The 16,771-nt window shown below is 44.8% G+C and overlaps 1 non-coding gene across 1 annotated transcript; it reads left to right on the top strand.

Moving 5' to 3' along the window:
• The first annotated feature begins 2,949 nt into the window (after positions 1-2,949).
• Positions 2,950-3,146, top strand: LOC114672008 (small nucleolar RNA SNORA74). Its single transcript, XR_003722211.1, has one exon. It is a non-coding gene; the product is annotated as a small nucleolar RNA SNORA74 (small nucleolar RNA).
• Positions 3,147-16,771: the final 13,625 nt, after the last annotated feature.

Here is a 16,771-nt window from a genome sequence, read left to right as displayed (position 1 = left end):
CTCTGGTTCAAGAGATTCTCCCGCCTCAGCCTCCCGAGTAGCTGGGATTACAGGCACCTGCCACCGTGCCCAGCTAATTTTTGTATTTTTAGTAGAGACAGGGTTTCACCATGTTGGCCAGGCTGGTCTCAAACTCCTGACCTCAGGTGATCCACCTGCCTTGGCCTCCCAAAGTGCTGGAATTGCAGGCGTGAGCCACCGCGCCCGGCCCAAATTCTGTGTTTTAATTGCTGTCTTTAGACTATTTATTTTCAATAATAAGATAGGGTTTACACCTGCCATTTTATTTTTGGTTTTCTATTTGTCCCCTCTGAAGAAACACATTTTAGGTTCTCCAAGGTATCCTCTTGGCATTGTTCTACAAGTGTGGGATTAAGAAGGTGGCATTCCAGCTCTCCTCCCTCAGGGACTGGGCTCTCTCCCCTTTCTATAGCCTTGATAGAACTGAGGAGTCTAAGAATTGTAAAATAGGTTTTTTCCCATTCCCTTCGAAAATTCCTCCTAGGCAGAGAGGACTGTTAGCTTCAGCTGACTTTGTTAAACTGATTATCTGTTCACTGGTGCCACAGTGGATGCTGAAACGAAGGATCCCCACTTCATAATCTTGAGACATTTATTTACATGTCTCTCTCTCCTTCTAGATTGTGAATAATATGTGGACAAGATCTGTACATCATTCGTCATTGTATCCCCAGCAGCTACCAGATGTGGATGCCTTATTTACTAATACTTAGCCCAAAAAGATCAGACATGTTTTTAACTCTTTATTTTTAAGTAATTCAAACTTACAGAAAAGCTACAAGAATTCTACAAAAGCTCTCTGATACCTGTTGCCCAATTCACCAATTGCTCATATTTTGGCACATTAGCTCTATCATTCTCTCTTTCAGGAATCAGTCTTTTTTTTTTTTTTTTTTTTTTTTTTTTTTTTTTTTTGAGACGGAGTCTCACGCTGTTGCCCAGGCTGGAGTGCAGTGGCGCAATCTCGGCTCACTGCAAGCTCCGCCTCCCGGGTTCCCGCCATTCTCCTGCCTCAGCCTCCTGAGTAGCTGGGACTACAGGCGCCCGCCACCGCGCCCGGCTAATTTTTTTTGTATTTTTAGTAGAGACGGGGTTTCACCGTGGTCTCGATCTCCTGACCTTGTGATCCGCCCGCCTCGGTCTCCCAAAGTGCTGGGATTACAGGCTTGAGCCACCGCGCCCGGCCTTTTTTTTTTTTAATCCTTTGTTCAACTTACTTTCATTTCCATTTAGTGCCTTATATTAGTTGTCTTTTCTCTCTGAATTTACCAATTTTCATACACCAACAAAAGGGAGGAGAGGGAGTAAAAAGGATCAGATGAACTTATGAACCATTGGCTTTTCATCCATTGAAAGCTACGAGATTGGCCAGGTATGGTGGCTCATGCCTGTAATCCCAGCTCTTTGGGAAGTGGGTGGATTGCTTGAGGCCAGGATTTCAACATCAGCCTGGGCAACATGGCAAAACTCTGTTTCTACAAAAAATACAAAAATTAGCCAGGTGTGGTGGTGGCAGGAAGGCTGAAGTGGGAGGACCGCTTGAACCCAGGAAGTAAAGACTGCAGTGAACTGTGACCGCAGCACTGCACTCCAGCTTGGGTGACAGAGTAAGTCCCTGTCTCAAAAATAAATAAATAAATACAACTATAAGATTTTTTTTTTTTTTTGAGACAGAGTCTCGCTCTGTCCCCCAGGCTGGAGTGCAGTGGCACGATCTCGGCTCACTGCAAGCTCCATCTCCTGGGTTCAGGCCATTCTCCTGCCTCAGCCTCCCGAGTAGCTGGGACTATAGGCGCCCGCCATCGCACCTGGCTAATTTTTTGTATTTTTAGTAGAGACGGGGTTTCACCGTGGTCTCGATCTCCTGACCTTGTGATCCGCCCGCCTCGGCCCCCCAAAGTGCTGGGATTACAGGCGTGAGCCACCGCGCCTGGCCAACTATAAGATTTATTAATGAGACACTAAGAAAGGCATTTAACATGTCTATAAATACGGTCAAGCTAGAAAAAAAGAGGAGCTACCTTCTAGAATAGGCTATTTTTACCAGCAGAATTGCTATAGAAAATAATTATGTTGCATTACATAAATAGCTTTTCCTGGGAGCATAATGATAACTCTGCTTCTGCTTTTTAAGAAGTCAGCCAAGAAAGGTTGGGAGAAATCTACTATATTGTCAAAAAGTAATTTTTCATACTAGTCTGAGGGGCTAACAACATTTAGGAAGAACCTGGCTTGCCATGGAACGTAGAGGATGTGGGTGAGTGTTAATGACAGTGGGTTTCATGGCCGGGAACCGTGACTCACTCCTGTAATCCTAGCACTTTGGGAGGTTGAGGAAGGCAGATCATTTGAGGTCAAGAGTTCAAGACCAGCCTGGCCAACATGGTGAAACCCTGTCTCTACTAAAAATACAAAAATTAGCCAGGCGTGCTGGCGTGTGCCTGTAATCACAGCTACTTGGGAGGCTGAGGCACAAGAATTGCTTAAACCCAAGAAGCAGAGGTTGCAGTGAGCTGAGATCCCACCACTGCACTCCAGCCTAGGTGACAGAGTGAGACTCTGTCTCAAAAAAAAAAAAAAAAAAAAAGTGGATGTCAAAGATACGTCTTCATATCCCATAGGACACTTGTTTAAATTTTGCCAGGTCAAAGGGAGATTATTCTTATTCTGATTTTAACCCACACTGATTCTAATATATTGAGTTGTGTCATTTTCCTTTAAGGAAGTACAAAGTTTCAATGAAACAGCTGAATTGACAGGAGTTCCAAGAATTGCAACAAACAGAATAAAAAGAACAATGAAATCATTCACAAAAGAGGCCATTCACAGACAGCTTGGTACCACTGTAGTAAAAAAAAAAAAAAAAAATTAGAACAAACTGGAGTGAAAGGAAAGTATAGTTCAGGATTCTGGATTTTAAAAGTTTTATCCAGCAGTCGTTAGCTCTCCTGGCTAGTGTGATGCCTGTGATGGTGTTTCACTGTTGGAACAGTAAGCACTGTCTTCATTGAGGCTTGGCTGCAGCTGCTGTTTTGGTGTGGGGCCAAGTACCTTTGGGCAGTGTTTCGCACCTCTGAGAGTGAAATGACTCCTGTGGATTAAGTCCTAATCTGAGTGCAAACAATCTTTTCTGTTAAAAAAAAATAGTTTTGAGGCCAGGCGTGGTGGCTCCTGCCTGTAATCCCAGCACTTTGGGAGGCTGAGGCGGGCGGATCACTTGAGGTCAGGAGTTTGAGACTAGCATGGCCAACATGGTGAAACCCCGTCTCTACTAAAAATACAAAAATTTAGCTGGGCCTGATGGCATGCACCTGTAGTCCCACGTACTCAGGAGGCTGAGGTAGGAGGATCGCTTGAACCCAGGAGGTATAGGTTACAGTAAGGCAAAATTGCACCACTGTCCTCCAGCCTGGGAGACAGAGCAAGATTCTGTTTCAAAAAAAAAAAGTTTTGGGTTAAGTTTAATTTCTTTTCTTTCAAAAAAAAAAAAAAAAAAAAATATATATATATATATATATATATATATTTAGAGACAGGGTCTTGCTCTATTGCCCAGGTTTGTCTTGATTCCTGAGCTCAAGAGGTCCTCGTGCCTCAGTCTCTCAAAGTCCTGGGATTACGGGTGTGAACCACCATGCCCAGCCAAGTTTAATTTTTTTTTTTTTTTTTTTTTGAGACGGAGTCTCGCTCTGTCACCCAGACTGGAGTGCAGTGGCCGGATCTCAGCTCACTGCAAGCTCCACCTCCCGGGTTTACGCCATTCTCCTGCCTCAGCCTCCCGAGTAGCTGGGACTACAGGCGCCCGCCACCGCGCCCGGCTAGTCTTTTGTATTTTTTAGTAGAGACGGGGTTTCACCGTGTTCGCCAGGATGGTCTCGATCTCCTGACCTCGTGATCCGCCCGTCTCAGCCTCCCAAAGTGCTGGGATTACAGGCTTCAGCCACCGCGCCCGGCCCAAGTTTAATTTTTTAATTTTTTATTTATTTTTTTGAGACGGAGTCTCGCTCTGTCGCCCAGGCTGGAATGCAGTGGTGCGATCTCCACTCATTGCAAGCTCCGCCCCCTGGGTTCACGTCATTCTCCTGCCTCAGCCTCCCGAGTAGCTGGGACTACAGGTGCCCACCACCACAGCAGGCGAATTTTTTTGTGTTTTTAGTAGAGACGAGGTTTCACCATGTTCGCCAGGATGGTCTCGATCTCCTGACCTCGTGATCCACCTGCCTTGGCCTCCCAAAGTACTGGGATTACAGGCATGAGCCACCGCGCCCGGCCTAATTTTTTTTTTTGTTTGTTTTTGCTTTTGTTTTGTTTTGTTTTTTGAGACAGGGTCTCACTCTGTTGGCCAGGCTGGAGTGCAGTGGTGTGATCACAGTTCACTGCAGCCACGACCTCCCAGGCCCAAGCAATTCGCCCACCTCAGCCTCCCAAGTTAGCTGGGACTACAGGCGTGTACCACCACACCTGGCTAATGTTTTGATTTTTCTGTAGAAATGAAGTTTCACTATGTTGTTCAGGCTGGTCTCAAACTCCTGGCCTCAAGCCATCCTCCCACCTCAGCCTCCCAAAATCCTGGGGTTATAGGCGTGAGCCACTGCACCTAGCCAAGTTTCATTTCTGACCTATAAACGTTATCATTATAAGTCCTTCTGCTAAAGAGATACAACCAAAGTGTACCTATTCATTCATTTCACAGATATTGCATGCCAGGCCCCACACTGAGCTGAGTACTGTTCTAGGAACATGATATGTAACAGCAAGTAAAACATCCCTATCCTCACCAAGCTGATCTTCAAGTGAAGGAGACAGACGAGAAACATAATGCATAAGGAAATCAGGTAATGTGTTAGAAGGTGGTGAGCACTATAGTGAAATAAAATCAAGGTTAGGTGGATCTGGCATGTGTGGAGAAGCAAATTGCAATCTTAAGGGTAGACTTTGTTAGGAATTAATTTTAAGCAAACGGTGTAAATGTTTAGGGGAAGAACATTCCAGGAAGTGTTAACAGCTGCACCGAGTCCCAAGAAAGCAGTATAGTGGCTTATTCCGGAAACAGCAAAGAGGCCAAAGTGACTGCATAGTCGGCCAGGTGGGAAGGTCAAGGAAATTGGGTAGGGCCTGGGGCTGTTGAAGGATTTCAGTTTCCACTATTTCCTTGCTTCCTCTGAACAAAGCACTTTTAAGCAGAGAGGAACTCAATTTGGCTTTCATTTTAAAGGGTCTCTGTGGGCCAGGAGTGGTGGCTCATGCCTGTAATCCCAGCACTTTGTGAGGCCTAGGCGGGTGGATCACCTGAGGTCAGGAAATCGAGACCAGCCAGGCCAACATGGTGATACCCCATCTGCACTGAAAATACAAAAATTAGCTGGGTATGGTGGCAGCGCCTGTAATCCCAGCTACTTGGGAGGCTGAGGCAAGAGAAAGGAGAATCGCTTGAACCCGGGAGGTGGAGGTTGCAGGGAGCCAAGATCATGCCATTGCACTCCAGCCCGGGTGACAGAGCAAGATAATGTCTTAAAAAAAAAAAAAAAGGAAAAAAAAGGGTCCAGGCGCTGTGGCTGACGCCTGTAATCCCAACACTTTGCGAGGCTGAGGCAGGCGGATCACGAAGTCAGGAGATCGAGACCATCCTGGCTAACATGATGAAACTCCGTCTCTACTAAAAATACAAAAAAAAAAAAAAAAAAAAAAAAAAAAAAACCCAACAAATTAGCCGGGCATGGTGGCAGGCGCCTGTGGTTCCAGATACTCAGGAGGCTGAGACAGGAGAATGGGGGGAACCCAGGAGGCGGAGGTTGCAGCGAGCTGAGATTGCACCACTGCACTCCAGCCTGGGTGACAGAGTGAGACTCTGTCTCAAAAAAAAAAAAAAGTGGGGGGATCTCTCTGGCTTCCCTGTTGAGAATAGACTGAAGGGGACAAGACAAAACAAGGAGACCAGGTGGGACAGGTGGGAGCCTACTGTTATGATCCAGGCTAGAGCTGGGAGTGGTTCAAACCAGCATGTAGAGTGGCAGGGATAAAAAGGGATCTGGATGAGTTCTGCAAACAGAACCAACAGAATTTACAGAGGGATAGGATGTGGACTGGGAGAGAAAGAGAAGAGTCAAAGTGACTCCAGGGTTTGAAGCCTGAACAACTACAAAAAATGGAGCTGTCATCAGCTGAGGTGGGAAAGCTGCTGATGCAGCAGGCTTGAGGGTAGATCAGGAGTTCAGTTTTGGATACACTGCTTTGACATCCAAATGGGGCCATAAGTGGGCTGTAGATATGTGAATCTGGAGTTCAGGAGAGAGGTCTGAGCAGGAGACATAATTTGGGAGTTGTAAGTATGTAGACAGATAATAGTTACTCACTTTTTTCCATCCTTTTAATATGAATGTTTTCAAACATACACAAATGCACATACATTTAGTACATATACCTTCTAGGCCGGGCGCGGTGGCTCAAGCCTGTAATCCCAGCACTTTGGGAGGCCGAGACGGGCGGATCACGAGGTCAGGAGATCGAGACCATCCTGGCGAACACGGTGAAACCCCGTCTCTACTAAAAACACATAAAAAACTAGCCGGGCGAGGTGGCGGGCGCCTGTAGTCCCAGCTACTTGGGAGGCTGAGGCAGGAGAATGGAGTAAACCCGGGAGGCGGAGCTTGCAGTGAGCTGAGATCCGGCCACTGCACTCTAGCCTGGGCGACAGAGCGAGACTCCGTCTCAAAAAAAAAAAAAAAAAAAAAAGTACATATACCTTCTACCTTCATTCAACAATTATTAACATTTTGCCATATTAGCTCTATATTTCTCTATCTTTTAAAAATAAAAATAGAGACAGGTTCTCACTTTGTTGCCCAGACTAGTTTCAAACTCCTGGGCTCATGCGATCCTCTCGCTCTGGCCTCCAAAAGTGCTGGTATTACAGGCATGAGCCACCACGCCCAGCCATATCTGTCTATTTATACACGCTTTTGTTTGTTTGTTTTGTTTGTTTGTTGAGCCGTTTCAGAGTAGGAAACATCTTGTTGCTTCACTCTTGAATACTCTGGCGTTCCTGAAAGAAATGTAAAATCCCCCAAATCAATGAGATAACAGAGCAAATGAAAGCAGATAATGACCAGGGTCAAGGAAGGAGCCCTGGGGCACCCCAAGGATAAGAGGTCTGGGAGAAGGAGCAACCATTAAGGGAGAAGGAACCTGAGAAAGTAGATGTAATGTAGAGTAGGCGGACATTTTCTTCTGATTGCTGATTTTTTTTTTTTTTGAGACAGAGTTTCGCTCTTATTGCCCAGGGTGGAGTGCAATGGCGCGATCTCCGCTCACAGCAACCTCTGCTTCCCAGGTTCAAGCGATTCTCCTGCCTCGGCCTCCCTAGTAGCTGGGATTACCGGCGCACGCCACCACACCTGGCTAATTTTTGTATTTTTACTAGAGACAGAGTTTTACCATGTTGGCTGGGCTGCCCGTGAACTCCTAACTTCAGGTGATCTACCCAACAAAGCCCAGTAAAATTTTTTGTAGAGATGGGGTTTCACCACATTACCCAGGCTGGTCTTGAACTTCTAGACTCAAGTGATCTGCCTGCCTCGCCCTCCCAAAGTGCTGGGATTACAGGCATGAGCCACTGCACCCAGCTGATTGCTAAAATTTACCAAAATGTAAAGAGGCAGATACAAAAGGCATTCATGCAAATTTTCCTTCTAATTTCAGAATTTCTTCTTCACACTTGTGGAACAAACTATTTTTTTCTTAGTCTTCTTAAGACTGGGGTAATTATGAAAGGAATCAAATAATTCCTTTTGATTGTTTGAAATGAGCACCCTAATACACCCAGGGGCATAGACTCCATAAATAATGAAGAGGTCAGCTGGGCACGGTGGCTCATGCCTGCAATCCCAGCACTTTGAGAGGGCGAGGCAGACAGATCACTTGAGTCCAGGAGTTCAAGACCAGCCTGGGTAATGTGGTGAAACCCCATCTCTACAAAAAAATTTACTGGGCTTTGTTGTGCACCTGTAGTCCCAGCTACTTGGGAGGCTGTGGTGGGAGGATCACCTGAGCCTGGGAGGCAAAGGCTACAGTGAGCTATGATCACCCTACCGTACTCCAGCCTGGGTGACAGAGTGAGACCTTGTCTCAGAAAAAAAAAAAAAAAAAAAGATATCAAGTCACAATACTGCTGTCTGAATTGGCAAAGATTCAGTTCAGTTTTCAGCTGAACTGAAGCCAATCAATCAAATTCAGAGGCTAATTTAGGAAATTAAGAAGCTGAATGACAATTTTGATTTTTTTTTAACCACAGAGTTAACACTTTTTTAAAGGTGTTCCTCACATCAACCTACACAAAATAAACTATGGTTAAAAACTAAAAGTATGACAGTCCAAAGAAGAAGACATATTTAAAATTTTTTTTAAACTAAAACTATTTTCATTCCTCGTAAATATTATTCATAGCCTGTCCATAGCCAACATAAAATGGGGTATCTGTAGCTTCAGGGCAACCTCCTATCCTGTACCTGGTCCTTGGGCATAACCACAAAAAGATTGATTGATTGATTATTGAAAGGGGGTCTTGCTTTGTCACGCAGGCTGGAGTGCACTGGCATGATTATGACTCATCACAGCCTCGAACTCCTAGGCTCAAAGGATCCTCCCTCCTCAGCTTCCTGAGCAGCTGGGACTACTACAGGCAAGAGCCACCACACCCGGCTCAAAAGATTGATTTTTAGATAGGAGGTTGCTAAGCAGTCAAGCAAATTTCATTCATTTTGGACTTTCTGAACACTGGAACCCCTCCTTTTATGACTCAGAAAATAACAACCAACAAAATAAATCATATGTGGAGCTAACATCAGACACGTACTTAACAATAAATAATAAAAAAGAAGTTGATGTTGGCTCTGGCTAGAAATCCAGAGATAAGGCCAGGCGCGGTGGCTCACACCTGTAATCCCAGCACTTTGGGAGGCTGAGGCGAGCAGATTGCTTGAGGTCAGGAGTTTGAGACCAGCCTGGCCAACATGGTGAAACTTCGTCTTTACTAAAAATACAAAAATTAGCCCGGTGTGGTGGTGTATGCCTGTAGTCCCAGCTACTCAGGAGGCTGAGGCAGAAGAATCGCTTGAACTTGGGAGACAGAGGTTGTGGTGAGTCAAGATCTCACCACTGTACTCCAGCTTGGGCAACAGATTGAGACTCTGAAAAAAAGAAAGAGAGAGAGAGAGAGAGAAAGAAGGAGAGAAAAGAAATCCAGAGATAAAATACACTGCATTGAAGACCAGGTAAATGCTTGGATCTAGCATTATGAATTTTATCCTAAGAGAATCTAAGACTGGCCACTCGTGGGAGGCTGAATAGTAATTGCTAGTAACGAACTAATCAGCTTGGGAAATGTCTCTAAGCCCCTTCCCAGAGCCAGTTCCTTTTCTCTTCATTTCCTGTTCTTTGCCCAGGAACCTCTTCTGTCTCATTTTTCAGCCATGCACCAAGTTCGGAAAAGAAACTACCATTTTCTAGGCTTGTGTCTATATAGTTCAGAACAAAATGAAGTCCAGAACAGAATGAGCTCGATTCTGACCCACAGGGAGGGATTTAAAGAAGCAGAGGAAAAAAGAAAAGAAAAAAAAAAAGTGGAGAAGAAAAGAGGAGGGGCATAAAAAAGGGAAGAAAATGGGAGGAAAGACTAGGATGACTATTTTTCCACTTAGTACACTGTCTACTAAGTGTAGAAGGACCAAAGAAAAAAAAGCGTTCTATTTTTAAATGAGCTGCTTCCACATTCTAGGAGGGTTGCCAAGGGATGCAGAAAGGCACTGAAATGGGCTTTATAATGCAGCAGTAGGTTCCCTAGGCCTCATCTAGAAGCAGAAAGTTTAGAAGAGTGGAATAAAAGTACTCTGTGTAATAATCTCAGAGGTGATCTACAATTGGACCAGGGAAACCTTGGCAGATTTGTTCCTTTGACGCAGACTTCCTGTTTCAGCTTCATATGAATTTAAACTGTTGTAACTAGGAATTGTTGCTAGTCTTGGGAGACTGGGTATGTTGAGTTTTGTCCAAGAGCTACCCACGGGCCACCAGGAATAGAGCTGCAGAAGAGAGCTGGGGGAGTGGGCAGGCCTGTCCTGACTGTCACAGTGGCAGAGGGGCCCCAGATCACGCGTCCAGCTAACACAAGGAGCAGAGAGCTGGGGGAGTGGGCAGGCCTGTCCCGACTGTCACAGTGGCAGAGGCGCCCCAGATCACGTGTCCAGCTAACACACGGAGCATTCGTTACATGCGAGGTGCTGCTCCCAGGGCTTTATCTTTGTAACCTTGTGAAATAACTATTCCTCCAACCTTATGAATAAGGAAAGAGGTACAGAGAGGTATCTGAAAGGATCTGTCCTACGTCACTCAAGTGACAAATGGAAAAGCCGGGTTGAACCCAAGTAATCTGGACCTTAGACAGCAGGATTGTAACCACTTTGGAGGATGGGAATTGAAGGGTCCTTGCTCCTCCTTTCTGCCCTGCCTTGTACACCTCCTTTAATTTCTGGCCTATTAAAATTCTAATTATAGGTTATTTTGCTTAAGAGACACAACCAAAGTGTGACTATTCATTCAATTTGCTCATTCCACAAATAGGCCCCATTCTTGCTTCCTCGGGTCCTGGAAATCACCCCCTGCCTCGCTCCCATAGAATTATTTGCAAAACTCAGCCTCAGAAGTAGATTGCTTGGGATTATTACTGTTTGAAGACTATCTTGGTAATTGGGGGAAGGTGAATGGGAGGATGGGAGGAGCCAAGCCCCATGGGTAGAAGGTAGAGAATTGAAGAGGAAGGGAAAGTGGTATTACTATTAGTGGGGCTGAGAAGGGGTGGGAGGTAGGCTTGGAGCGGGTACAGCCTTCTCAGCCCCACCTTTCCTTTGAGATGGCAGCACCCAACCAGGAGAAGACTTGACCGGGGGGTGGCTTGCGGTACTGTTTTCCGACCTCATTTATCGCCATGTTCTTGACCTCCCGCACAGTGCTGGGAGTTTATGCTGATTGAATAGTTGAATAAATGAATGAACTGACTTAGTAACACATGATCTTTTACAAGTTCTTGTTTTCCTCCCTGTTTTGGCTACATAGTGAGTTTCCCTTGTTAACGTTGTATGGAGACATTTCCCTTTTTCTCAAGTTGGTCCCCAGTAACAAAGCATCTAGAGTTTATATGAAAATATCCGTGTCTTGTAAAAGCCCACACGTCCATTTTGCAGGGCCAGGCGATCTACTAACATTAATTGCATTCCACCTCCCTTGCTCCTTTCCTACCTACTTCACTAGCATTTCCTGCCTCAGCATCACAATCCTTGTCACTGAATAACCTTTTTTTTTTTTCTTTTTTTGAGACAGAGTCTTACTCTGTCGCCCAGGCTGGAGTGCAGTGGCACAATCTCAGCTCACTGCAACCTCCACCTCCCGGGTTCAAGTGATTCTCCTGCCTCAGCCTGCCGAGTAGCTGGGACTACAGGCGCACACCACCACACCCGGCTAATTTTCGTATTTTTAGTAGAGACAGGGTTTCACCATGTTGGCCAGGCTGTTCTTGAACTCCTGACCTCAGGTGATCCACCCACCTCGGTCTCCCAGAGTGTTGGAATTACAGGCATGAGCCACTGTGCCTGGCCCGCCATTGAATAACTTTTGACTTCACTTGATTAGTAAGTTTAAAATTAAAAATAGCCTGCCCAGGCAACATGGCAAGACCCTGTCTCTAGAAAAAAATTAAAAAGTTAGCTGGGCATGGTGGTGCATACCTGTAATCCCAGCTACTTGGGAGGCTGAGGTGGGAGGATTGATTGAGCCCAGGAGGTTGAGGCTGCAGTGGGCCATGATCATGTCACTGCACTGTAGCCTGGGCAACAGAGCAAGACCCTGTTTCAAAAAAAAAAAAATAGATTAAGAAACAGAACATTACTAGAACATGTGCATATTCTATCACCTAGCGAATCTACTCCTAGGTACATACCCAACAGAAATGCAAATATGTGTTCACCAAAAGACACTACTGAAGTGTGATAACTCTTACCATTTTGTCACTTTCACCTTAAATCCTAATTTTCTTTCTCTTTTTTTTTTTTTTTTTTTTTGAGACAAAGTCTTGCTGTCTCACCCAGACTGGAGTGCAGTGGTGCGATCTTGGCTCACTAGAACCTCCACCTCTTGGGTTCAAGCAATTCTCCTGCCTCAGTCTCCCAGGTAGCTGGGATTACAAGCATGTGCCACTACACCCGTCTTATTTTTGTATTTTTAGTAGGGACTGGGTTTCACCATGTTGGCAAGGCTGGTCTCGAACTTCTGACTTCAGGTGATTCACCCGCCTCGGCCTCCCAAAATGCTGGGATTACAGGCGTGAGCCACCGTACCCAGCCCCAGCCTAACATATATATATATATATATATATATATATATATATATATTTTTTTTTTTTTTTTGGTGGGGGCGTGGTGGGGAGACGGAGGTTTGCTCTTGCTGCTCAGGCTGGAGTGCAATAGCGCAGTCTCAGCTCACTGCAACCTCTGCCTCCCAGGTTCAAGCTATTCTCCTGACTTGGTCTCCCGAGTAGCTGGGATTATAGGCACGTGCCACCACGCCTAGCTAATTTTGTATTTTTAGTACAGACAGGGTTTCTTCGTGTTGGTCAGGCTGCTCTCGAACTCCCGACCTCAGGTGATCTGCCTGCCTAGGCCTCCCAAAGTGCTGGGATTACAGGGGTGAGCCACTGTACCCGGCAATATACTTTAATAAAAGACATTAAGCACTGCAATTACAGTTGAAGCCTCCTTTGACTTTCAATCCCAGTCCCATTACTCTCTCCTTAACCCTTCAACCACTCATAAATTGTGTATTTTTATACCTTCACATCAATGTATTTATGTCCATGAATTCATTGCATTTTTCCTGACTTCTAGTGAGACTGAGGGCTTTCTCCTGTTTCCTCTTCTATGAATTTCCTTTTCATATTATTGGCCTATTTTTCTGTTGGATTTTTCCTTGCTTATTACTTTTAGGAGGCATTTTATTTTATTTTATTATTTTTTGAGATGGAGTCTTGCTCTGTCACCCTGGATGGAGTACAGTGGCACGATCTTGGCTCGCTGCAACTTCTGCCTCCCAGGTTCAAGCAATTCTTCTGCCTTAGCCTCCCTAGTAGCTGGGATTACAGGTATGCACCACCATGCCCAGCTAATTTTTATATTTTTAGTAGAGATGGGATTTCTCCACGTTGGTCAGGCTGCTCTCGAACTTCCGACCTCAGGTGATCCGCCCACCTCGGTCTCCCAAAGTGCTGGGATTATAGGCGTAAGCCACCACACCCAGCCTACAGATGATTTTTATATGTATTTTAATTTTAAAATACATATAATTGTAAAAATTTAATTTAAATTTAAAATGTTTTAAAATGCAGATAAGAATTACTTTAAATTGTTTTTTGTTGAGATGGTTGGGGGGGTGGTTCTTGCTTTGTTGCCCAGTCGAGTCTTGAACTCCTGGCTTCAAGCAATCCTCCCACTGCAGCCTTTCAAGCAGCTGGGACTGTATAGGTATGTGTAGATGAGGATCTTTAATCTGTGACTTTTTTCTCAACGTTACTTGAAAAACGTGATAGTCCTTGAAAATATTCTAGTTACTTTACAAGGCCTAGGGATGAGTATTAAGAATAGGTGCAAATAATTGCTTAAATTTAAATACTGGAGAGCGCCATTTGGGGTGTTCGGTATTTACCAATGCAAAGCTCTCTTTGCTTTGTTCTCATAAGACCTGCCTTCAAGAGTAATGTACTTTTTGACAATGGCAAGGAGATGGAGGAAATGAGGTCACTAAACAAAAAAATTGGCCAGGCACGGTGGCTCATGCCTGTAATCCCAGCACTTTGGGAGGCCGAGGAGGGTGAATCACCTGAGGTCAGGAGTTCAACAGCTTGGCCAACATGGTGAAACCCCATCTCTACTAAAAATACAAAAATTAGCCAGGCATAGTGGTGTGTGTCTGTAATCCCTGCTACTGGGGAGGCTGAGGCAGGAGAATCACTTGAACCCGGGAGGCGGAGATTGCAGTGAGCCAAGAAAGTGCGGTTGCACTCCAGCCTGGGCGACAGAGTGAGACCCTGTCTCAAAGAAATAAAGAAAGAAACAAAAAAATTGCCATAGCTCCCACTACTCACACTGCTACAATATACAGTATCTGATTTCAGACTTTTCCAACAGAGACCAAAATACACCATCATCCTTAACTGAAATAATTATTTTGAGCTAAGCTTGAATTTCTGAGAGTTTGCACCTAATACATTAAGCGGTGGAGAGCTGCTCAAAGTCTTCGAGGAAGTCTCACTCTAACTTCAGCTAGCTTAATCTGGCAGCCATAGATGGGATTTAAACAGATCTCAGACTTAATCAAAATGTTCGGTTGCTGTTTCTGCACGCCCCCTTCTGGCTGAGTAAGAGCTCATCGCTAAATGATGCTCCTCAGGAGGCTGAGGAGGCTGAGGCAGGAGAATCACTTGAACCAGGGAGGTGGAGGTTGCAGTGAGCCGAGATGCACCACTGCATTCCAGCCTGGGTGACAGAGCAAGACTCCATCTCAAAAAAAAAAAAAAAAAAAAAAAAGAGCGAGCGCGGAAGTGCTTAACACAGAAAGATAAAACGTGAACTTTCATTAGATTATTTGTCGACATCTGGTGGTAGATAAACCAACAGCTTGTTCCAACTCCCCTGAAATTTTCCCATGGGTTAATTGACAGGGGAATAGGATATTTTGGTTTGACATTTCTTTACAGTCACTTAAAAAATCCTCTCTGAAGGTGTTTCTTCCCTTTGAAATCAGAGAAAAGACACATTTAGTGGTGAGAATCAAAAGCTGAACAGGGGACACTTGGTGTTGGGAACTCTTCACCAAATCATTTCACTTCCTTGTTCCTTCAGGGAGGAAGGCAACCACAGCCTCTGCATTTGCTCCCTGACTTGGTTTACAAGGTTAGTCAAATACCCTGTACCACAGAGTGGCTGGGTTAATGATTCATCTAAATGAGGTAAAAGCCATATGCTATTGCAATGCTGCGTTTCAGACTATTTTTCCAAACTAGTTAACTACTGCACACTAATGATGTAGCTTAATGCTGTGTCACTAGGCTGTTCTAGAACATTTATGTATATTATGTTCACAGTGCTGAAAGAAGCAACAAAGAACTTCCCTTTTTAATAGTTACAGTCTTTCTGAAAGCCCTGGAAGAAAAAAGAAAAAACAGTGACCCAAAGAAACAAGATAGCATTCAGGTAATGTTTAAATCAGACTGGATCTCAGATCAAAGGGCACTTTTTTTTTTTTTTTTTTTTTTGAGATGGAGTTTCCCTCTTGTTGCCTAGGTTGGAGTGCAATGGCACGATCTTGGCTCACTGCAATCTCTGTCTCTCGGGTTCAAGCGATTCTCCTGTCTCAACCTCTTGAGTAGCTGGGATTACAGGCATGCGCCACCACATCCGGCTAATTTTTTTTTTTTTTTTTGCGATGGAGTCTCGTTCTTGTTGCCCAGGCTGGAGTGCAATAGCACGATCTCGCTCACCGCAACCTCCACCTCCCAGTTTCAAACAATTCTCCAGAGTAGCTGGGATTACAGGCATGCACCACCAAATCTAGCTAATTTTTGTATTTTTACTAGAGACGGGGTTTTTCGGTGTTGGTCAAGCTGGTCTCAAACTCCCGACCTCAGGTGATCTGCCTGCCTCGGCTTCCCCAGGTGCTGGGATTACAGCCGTGAGCAATCCCACCAGGCCCTAATTTTGTATTTCTAGTAGAGACGGGATTTCTCCATGTTGACCAGGCTGGTCTCAAACTCCAGACCTCAGGTGATCCGCCTGCCTCACCCTCTGAAAGTGCTGGGATTACAGGCATGAGGCACCGCTCTGGGACAGAACACTATGTTTTGACATCTAGATTCTCAACTTTAAGTTTGTGAAGTTCACCTATGTGGTTTTATGCAGCTGTCATTTGTTCATTCTCATTGATACTTAGCATTCCATCATGTGTATATGCCACAATTTATTCATTCTACCATTGATGGACATTTGGGCAGCTTCCAGCTTTGGTTATTAGGGATACTGCTGCTCTTAATATTCTTAAGTGTGTGTTTTAGGCTGGGCGCAGTGGCTCACACCTGTAATCCCAGCACTTTGGGAGGCCGAGGTGGCGGATCACCTGAAGTCAGGATTTCGAGACCAGCCTGGCCAATACAGTGAAACCCTGTTTCTACTAAAAATACAAAAAATCAGTCAGGCATGGTGGCGGGCACCTGTAATCCCAGCTACTACGGAAGCTGAGGCAGAATTGCTTGAACCCAGAAGGCGGAAGTTGCAGTTAGCTGAGATCGCGCCATTGTGCTCCAGCTTGGGCAACAAGAGGGAAACTCCGTCTCAAAAAAAAAAAAGTGTCCTTTGTTGATCATATATACTTATTTCTATTGGGTATGTACACCTGTGTAATATAAATAAAATTACATATCTATATGTGTGTATATATTTTTATATATATATATATAGTTACCAGATGTGTCCAACCATATATCTGAGCATTCTTTTTCTAAATTTTTTTTTATTTTTTTAGAGACAGGTTTTGCTCTGTTGCCTAGGCTGGAGGGCAGTGGCATGATCACAATTCACTGCAGACTTGACCTCCTGGGCTCAAGCAATCTTCCTGCCTCAGCCTCCCGAGCAGCTGAGACTACAGACATGCACCACCA

The sequence above is a fragment of the Macaca mulatta genome, chromosome 13 (genome assembly GCF_049350105.2).
Source record: "Macaca mulatta isolate MMU2019108-1 chromosome 13, T2T-MMU8v2.0, whole genome shotgun sequence".
NCBI classification, from domain to species: Eukaryota; Metazoa; Chordata; class Mammalia; order Primates; family Cercopithecidae; genus Macaca; species Macaca mulatta.
This window is presented reverse-complemented; position numbering and strand designations above follow the sequence as displayed.